Source organism: Pipistrellus hanaki, assembly GCF_964339955.1.
Source record: "Pipistrellus hanaki genome assembly, chromosome: 7".
Classification (NCBI taxonomy): domain Eukaryota; kingdom Metazoa; phylum Chordata; class Mammalia; order Chiroptera; family Vespertilionidae; genus Pipistrellus; species Pipistrellus hanaki.
This window is the reverse complement of record NC_140509.1, coordinates 39,836,364-39,844,798: the sequence shown is the minus strand read 5'-3', so window position 1 is coordinate 39,844,798 and position 8,435 is coordinate 39,836,364. Positions and strand designations below refer to the sequence as shown.

General features: G+C 41.0%; 1 pseudogene across 1 annotated transcript; it reads right to left on the bottom strand.

Moving 5' to 3' along the window:
• Positions 1-5,124: 5,124 nt before the first annotated feature.
• LOC311625265 (nucleolin-like) lies at positions 5,125-7,205 on the bottom strand (annotated as a pseudogene). The gene has a single exon. The product of its transcript is annotated as a nucleolin-like (transcript).
• Between the last annotated feature and the right edge of the window lie 1,230 nt (positions 7,206-8,435).

Sequence of the window (8,435 nt, the reverse complement as noted above, 5' to 3'; positions counted from 1 at the left end):
CCGAGGGTCGTAGTTTGAAGACCCCTGACCTAAATAGTGTTGAAATTGGAGTCAAACCCAGACACTCAGCTCCAGAGTCTGCACTAGCAACCACCAAGGTCAAAAAAGCAAATTTTAAATTTAAATATAAATATGCTGTGCTAGTGAGATAAAAGCCATTACTCTTTTTTCAAAATGTTGACAACTTAATTGACTTTTATATATAAAGAAGCAAAAAAAAAAAAAAAAAAAAAAAAAAAGTTTAGAACTGCCTTATAATATAGTTTATTACGACATGGGTTTAGCCCTAGCTGGTTTGGCACAGTAGATCAAGTGTCCATCTGCAAACTGAAGGATTCTGGCTTCCATTCTAGTCAAAGGCACATGCCCAGGATGTGGGCTCGATCCCCAGTAGCAGGCATGCAGGAGGCAGCCAATCAATGATTATCTCTCACCATTGATATTTCTTTTCTTTTTTTAATATATTTTATTGATTTTTCACAGAGAGGAAGAGAGAGGGATAGAGAGCCAGAAACATCAATGAGAGAGAGTCATCGATCAGCTGCCTCCTGCACACCCCCCATTGGGGATGTGCCCGCAACCAAGGCGCATGCCCTTGACCTAAATTGAACCCGGGACCCTTCAGTCCGCAGGCTGACGCTCTATCCACTGAGCCAAACCGGTTTCAGCATCATCATTGATATTTCTATCTCTCTTCCTCTCCCTTCCTCTCTGAAATCAATTTTTAAAAATTTTTTTAAATGTTTTTTAAAGATATGTGTTTAAAGAAGACTACAAGTTAAACTATATCCCTCAATATCTAACAATGACTTATTATCAGAATTTATTATATATCCATTGCTTACATAAAGCCATCGAAATACACTACACACACACAAATACACATACACATCTATGATCTTGTGCAATAAAATATAACATAAGTGTATTTCTTATGGAAAAATCTAGTCCCTGGAAAGGCTTCTGTTGTATTTGATGGGATTTAAATTCTGAAATTAACAGTCATTACGGTTCAAGAAACTCATGTATTCAGTGAAGGATGGAATTTTCTCTGTGTATTTTAAATAGCATCCTGAAGAAGTATTGTCCTCAGAAATATACAGTATAAGAGCAATTTTAAGTTCATAATTGTATCTAGCATGTGGTGATCCATTATCATCCTCTGAAAGGAGACATCTGCTACTTAGCTTTTAAGAGTTATGACAAAACTGATTACAAAATTGTGCACATTAATATAATAGCTTTTATCAAACATTCAAATAATTGCAATTACTAAGATTAATGCCACTGCTAACAGCAATTAGCAGTGAAATAAATACTCAAACAGAAAGCTTGGAAGGAATATCACATTTTGTCAGACCAATTAATTGCCAAGTCCTTTTGATTCTGCCCTATCCTCTCTATCACACTACTGCCTCTTTTCCCGTCCCCTCTGCCACCTTTCTCACTCAGGGTCAAGGGCCCCTTTGGAAAAGTGTACCGCCCTCATGACTAACTCCCCCGGCATACCACTTACAACCTCTCCCTCTGCAATCCACTTACAAATAATTCCCCGAAACCACACTGCTCCAATTATTTCACTCCCCTACACAAAACCCTCCCATGGCTCCCCAGTTGCTTGCAGAATGAATGCCATGTTCGCCAACTATTATACAGGCACTCCGTGTACTGGCTTTAACAGAAATCCCAGACTTTTTTCTACATTTGCTCTTCCCTGATCCATCCATTAAAACAACTTCCTCTTCTCCACATATACTCGGAGCTTTCCATCTCTAGATCTTTGCTTACAATCACGATACCTTTTCCAATCCATCTCTAGCCCTGCCCCTCTGTATAAACTCAACTCAGATTTGGCCTCTTCCTTGAAGACTTCCTTGATCTTACCATATACTACTAATCTCCAGCTCTGAACACGCATAGCATTTTACATCTATCTTTCCTGTGAAATTGTGCCACTTTCTATCTTGTATTAGTTATTTATATACTTCTACTAGTATAACCTACTCCAAAGGGAAAGATTTTTATCTAATTCATACGTTTACTACACTAATACTTATATTGAGCAACAACTACCTGCCAGACACAGTTCTTGGTGCTGAGAACACATTACAATTAAGACATGATTACTGCTCTCATGAAGCTTAGAAAAAAAATTAAAACTATGAAAAAATAAAACAAGAGTACTTGGATAGTGTATGACTGGGAAGAGACGTGCCTATTTTGAATAGAAGAATGGAAAGCAGGGGCCTGAAAAATTAGAGCACCTAGCTGCAAAGACAGCACACACAAAGAGAAAACCACAGGTGTGAAGTCTCAGAGGCAGAATTAAGCTTGGCATATTTGAGAAACCCAAAGAGTCAATGTGGCAGGATTATAGGGGACTAGGGGAAGAGTGGTGGGGCAAAGACACAGCTGTCAGAACTTGCCAATAAATTAAATTCAAAGAATGAGAATAAAAGGGGGAATCAAGACCACCTCTGAGATATTTTACCTGATCAACAGGTTATGTGGAAATACCATTACTAGAGTTGGGAAGCCTGGAGGGAGAATAGAATATTTTCCCCATTGACCTTCCCCCAGCCTCCCCTACCCCCGTCACATGCGGTCATCCCACCCCTGTCCCAACTTCTTATGGCTGCCAAAAATCACTGGTACTCCTTGACTTGTAGATGCATAACTCCAATCTTTGTCTCGGTCCTCACATGGCCTTCTCCTCAGTGTCACTGCATATAAAGTCCCCGTCTCCTTTCTCTGACCCAGTCATTGGATTTTAGTGCTCACCCTAAGTCAAGGATGATCTCATCTTGAGATTTTAACTAAACTACATCCACAAAGACTCTATTTCCAAATAAGATTGCTTTCACAGGTAACAGGACTTAAGATTTAGACATAAGTTCCTCTGCTATGTCATTTTCCCATAGACTGGATCTTTTGCTGATAGCAGTGTGGAGGGTCTACAAAAATGAGAGCTTGCCTATTAAGGTGCTGATTGGAGCTATGATCTTCTCAAGATCCAGAAACAGTGAAACTGAGAAACAGTCTTGAGAGGTTCAGGACAGAACTCCAGACAGATCAAAGGAAAGGAAACCATTGACATGGCAAAATCAGCAGAAAGGCAGTCTTAGGATCTGAGCCAACGGGGTGAGGAAGGGGGACAGAAATTGAAGGAGGATTTGAAAGTACTATGCCTCTGGGACTACACATTTCTTTTTTTTTTTCTTTAAATATATTTTATTGATTTTTTTTTTTAAAAGAAAGGAAGGAAGAGAGATAGAGAGTTAGAAACATCGATGAGAGGGTCATCGATCAGCTGCCTCTTGCACATCCCCCACTGGGGATGTGCCCACAACCAAGGTACATGTGCTTGACCGGAATCGAATCTGGGACCTTTCAGTCCACAGGCTGATGCTCTATCCACTGAGCAAAACCGGTTTTCGGCAACTACACATTTCTTTAATAAATATATATTGAGTACCTTTCCAGTGCATTTAGGGTAAAGAGCTAAATAAGATACAGGACTTGCCACCAAGGAGATTTCAGACATTCAGGGCTCAACCTCCAGTCCGAGGGCTGTGGAGAAAAACATATGACTTTCAGGCTTTCTGCACTTTGGTCACCTCAAATGCAAATGCACTGATCCTTGTAACACAATTTTTCTTCATTGATAAAACAATTCCTCACCTTGTTCATAGTCTGTCTCAGGAATAGAATGAGAGACTTTGGAAATGAGAAAGAAGGAACAATTCTGTACCATTTGAAAGAAGTACTGTGTGAAATTGAACATGTTGCATTGCTTCTCTCTCCCTCCAACCCTCTCTCTCAGAAATGTATTGCTTCCATAAATTGATAATAAAATTATCTAATCTCACTGAAACTAGTTTGGCTCAGTGGATAGAGAGTCGATCTGCGGACTGAAAGATCCCGGGTTCAATTCTGGTCAAGGGTATGTACATTGGTTGCGGGCACATTCCCGGTAGGGGGTATGTAGAAGGCAGCTGGTCGATGTTTCTCTCTCATTGATGTTTCCAGCTCTCTCTCCCTTCCTCTCTGTAAAAAAATCAATAAAATATTTTTAAAAAATAAAATAAAATTATCTAATCTCTAAAAAGAAGCCCAGCCAGTGTGGTTCAGTGGTTGAGCATTGACCTGTGAACTAGGAGGTCACAGTTCAATTCCTGGTCAGGGTACATGCCTGGGTTTCAGGTTCCATCCTCAGTAGGAGACATGCTGGAGGTACCTGATCAATGATCCTCTCTCATCATTGATGTTTCTATATCTCTTTTCCTCTCCCTTCCTCTCTGACATGAATAATATATATGCAGAAGGAAAAAAGAATACACTGCCACAATTAACTTTACCCTAATCATGCATAAAGCAGGTTCTCTACTTAGAAGGTAGTTTTCTGGAACCTGGGCATGTGGCCTTGATGAGAGCCAAATCTGGGACGCTTGCATCCACAGGTTGATACTCTATGCACTGAGCCAAACCAGCTAGGGTGCATTGTGGTTTAATTTGCATCTCTCTGAAGATTAGTGACACTGAGCATCTTTCATACATCTACTGTATGTCCTCTTTGGAGATGAGTCTATTCAGTCCTTTGAGGTTGTTTTCTTGGTGTTCAGTTGTATAAGTTCTTTGTATATTTTGGAAATTAGCCCCTTCCAGATTCTTTGAGAACCCAGGAGATTTTTATTTTTTTTTTGTTCCAAGTTTAGGACTTTTAATTTGTCCCATAGCACTGAAGCAAAATCATGACAAAACATTCTGCTTTCCTTTGTACCTCAGTGTACACACACACACACACACACACACACACACACACACACACACAACTGTAGCAAGAGGGAATGGTTTTATACACAGGAAAAAAAACAATATAAATTCAAAACTTACAGATTAAAGTTAGTTCTATCACTCATCTCTTTAAAAAGTTTATACGGATATCCAGTCAAAACCAACAGCATATCTCCTTTGAAATATTATACAAATGGATTTTTAAGTAGATCTCAGGACTGTGTACTGTCTTGGAATGTCTTTAGAAGGCTGTCATTGATCAGGTAACAGGGTAAAAACATCAGAGTCCTTTCTTTCAAATGGAAGAGTGAAAGACAGGGATAGACGAAACTATTCAAACTTCATCTTCTTTTCTGTGGCTTCTGGTCTCCTCCTCCTCCTCTGCTTCCTAGGAAGCCTCATCAACCTCCAAAACCTCTCTGGCCTCTGCCACCAAATCCACCTTGGCCTCCTCTGCCATCTCTGCCTCTGCCACAATCCCAGAAGCCACCTTCACCCTTGGGCTTAGCCCCCTCCACAGTAACTTTGTTTTCAGCGATTTCACCATCTTCTATGGCCTTCTCGGAGGCTTTGGCACCTTCCTCACTGTTGAAGTCTACAAAATCAAACCCTTTGGAAGAGCTTGTCTCCCTGTCAGTGACTATCCTTGCCCAAAAAGAGCAATCAAATGACTCTTTCAGTGTCTCCTCTGTAGTGTCCTCAGACAAACCTTTGACAGTTTTGGATGGATGGCTTTTTGCATTAGGCGGTCCCCTGGGTCCTTGCAATTCCGGCCTGATTATTCTGCCCTCAATTCTCTTTTATTACAGAAATTTAAAACTTCTTTATCTTCTTTAAATGAAGCAAATTCTATAAATCCAAAACCCTTTAAATTTGTCATTTTGGTTCTGAGGCACTTTGATAAAAATTGCTTTCTCCAATACTTCCTGAAGAATGTCTTCTGTTGCACTATAGGAAAGGTTGCTTAAAACCAGAGGTTTTGATTCACCACTTCATGTGCTATTCTTTCCATCTCTGTGGTCTTGAATTTGATCCTTCTCTCCAGTATAGCACAAGAAAATGAATAGCCCATCTATTTCTGTTCTCTGCTTTTTTCCCCAAGGTTTTTTCTGCATCGGCTTCTGTCTTAAATTCAGTATAAGCCATCTCTTTACTCTTTCCATCCTTGTTGACTAATCTGAGCTCCATAGCACCTTCAAACACTTGTTTTAATTAGTCCTGAGTAACTTCATAAGGCAGATCTTTAGCCAAAAGTATTCCTGCATCTTGATGTTTTTACTGTCTTTTCCCTTTGGTTTTCTAGTTTAATTTTATCGCCAAAGACTTTTAAGCCAGTGACTTAGTTCTAAGGCTTTTTTCAGGTCTTCAGCAGATTCAAAATCCACATAGCCAAACTTCCTAAAAACACCAATTCTGACATCCACAACAACAAGATCATTTTTAGCAAGACGTCACTGATACTCATTTTTAATTCAGGAGCAGATTTGCTGAAGTTCAGGTTTCCAACAATGAGACTGAAAGCTGTAGTTGGTTCTGTGCCTTCTACCTTCTGTTTCTTGACCTCAGGCTCAGCTTTCTGTTTGGCCATTTCCTTCTTTCGTTTCCCAGGTGCATCTTTGATAGGCTCTTCCTCATCCTCTTACTATTCCTCCTCCTCACCTTTCTCATCTTCATCCTCTTCATCATCCTCTTCATTATCATCTTCTTCATCTTCATCCTCAGCTGTGCTTTTAGCCTTCATGGGAACAGCTTTTACAGGAGCTTTCTTGCCTTTGCCTGGTGCGATCTCCATAGGTTCTTCTTCAGAGTCATATTCTTCATCATTATCCTCACCTTCATCATCTTCGTCCGCATCTTCATCATAATCCTCATTATCCAAGGTTAGAGTGGCAGCAGTAGCTTTCATCTCTCCTGGCTCAATCATCCTCACCTTCATCATCATCCTCCTCCTCCTCCTCTTCAGTGTCATCATCATCTTCCTCATCACTATCTTCCTTCTTGGCATTCTTGCCATGCTTTGCTCCTTTGACTGGGGTGGCTGCTTCCTTCTTACCACAAATTGCTACCAATGCTTTGCCTGGTGTCCCTCCCTTCTTGTCAGGTATGGCTAATGCTTTGACTGGTGTAACTGCTGTCTTTTTGCCAGGGGTGACAACTGCTTTCTTTCCTGATTGTGGCAACTGCAATCTTATTTTTTGGGGAAACCATCACCTTTCCTGGAGTTGTGGTAGCCGTTTTGTGTTTTTTTCTGAGGAATAACCTCTTATCCACTGCTTTCATCTTCTTCGTCTGACATTCCTTATCTTCATTATCTTCTTCTACCTCCTTTGGAGAAGGTGCATTTTCTTGGGGCCACCTTGATTTTTACCAGCCTTTGCTAACTTCACCATGACAGTGGCTTACGACAGTAGAGAGTGTGATGGGTGAGTGGCACAGATGTGCCCAGAGGAACCAAATGGCATCGATGGCAGCTGCTGGTACTGAAGAACCAGAACAAGTGGGTTTCACTACCAGCCAGAGCTCCAGACTCCCCAGGAGATTCTTGACACGTGCATTTCCTTCCGGAGCACAGGAAACTCCTCGGATTGATCATCTGAACTTTGCATGGTCTATATCAGGGGTCTTCAAACTACGGCCCGCGGGCCACATGCAGCCCCCAGGGGAGTCTGATCCGGCCCGCCAGGTTTTTTGGGCAGTGAGCGCAGCCAAGGTGTTACAGTAGGAATTAGTAGTTCATATAGTCCGGCCCTCCAGCTCTCTGAGGGACCGTGATCTGGCCCCCACTTTAAAAAGTTTGAAGACCCCTGGTCTATATCATAGTATAGCCCAGGGTTGGCTCTACCTAAAGAACATGGACTCAAAAAGCTGTTCAGCATCACCTGGTCCCTTCCATATTGTCAACCCCAAGCCTAACATTTTAAATTATGCTTTTTTTCCACTTTAACACTCATTCTTTCTATGTACATATGTATGTATTTACTTATGCTAGACATGATATTTGATTAATAAGGAAATAAACAGCTGAGTTCAAATTCAATTATTTGTTTTAATATTATTCTGGTTAAAATGTTTTGGATTACAACTCTGTCATGTTCAAATTCATACACTGACAAAGTAATAATCCTTGGTCCTAACAACCTGGGGATATTTCTCTCTTTATATAGTCCTATCTTTACCCAGCTTTATAGCAGCAGCCTCCATGCTGTATCCCATGACCCCTATCTCCTAGTATTCACACCTTTGTGTAATCCCTACCCCAAGAGTGTGTGTGGATTTATTGAATCATTTCTAACTAAATATAGCAGCAGTGATAGGATTCCACTTCAGAGATTAGGTTATTAAAATACTGTGACCTCCATTTTAGGCACTCACTCTTTTTCCCACTTTCACCACTTGGCCAGGGGGAAGCCACTGTCATGGTGTAAGGCTGCCCCGTGAAGAGGCCCCTGTGAGTGAGCTAGGAAGCAAATTCTTCAATCTCATTTGAGCCTTCAAATGACTGCAGCCTTGGCCAAGAGCTTGACTGCCACCTTGTGAGAGACTCTGAGCAAGAGGCACTGTTGCTAAACTGTTCCCAGATTTCTGAGCCTCAGAAACTATAAGGTAATAAATTATTGCTATTTTAAGCCACTAAGCTTGGG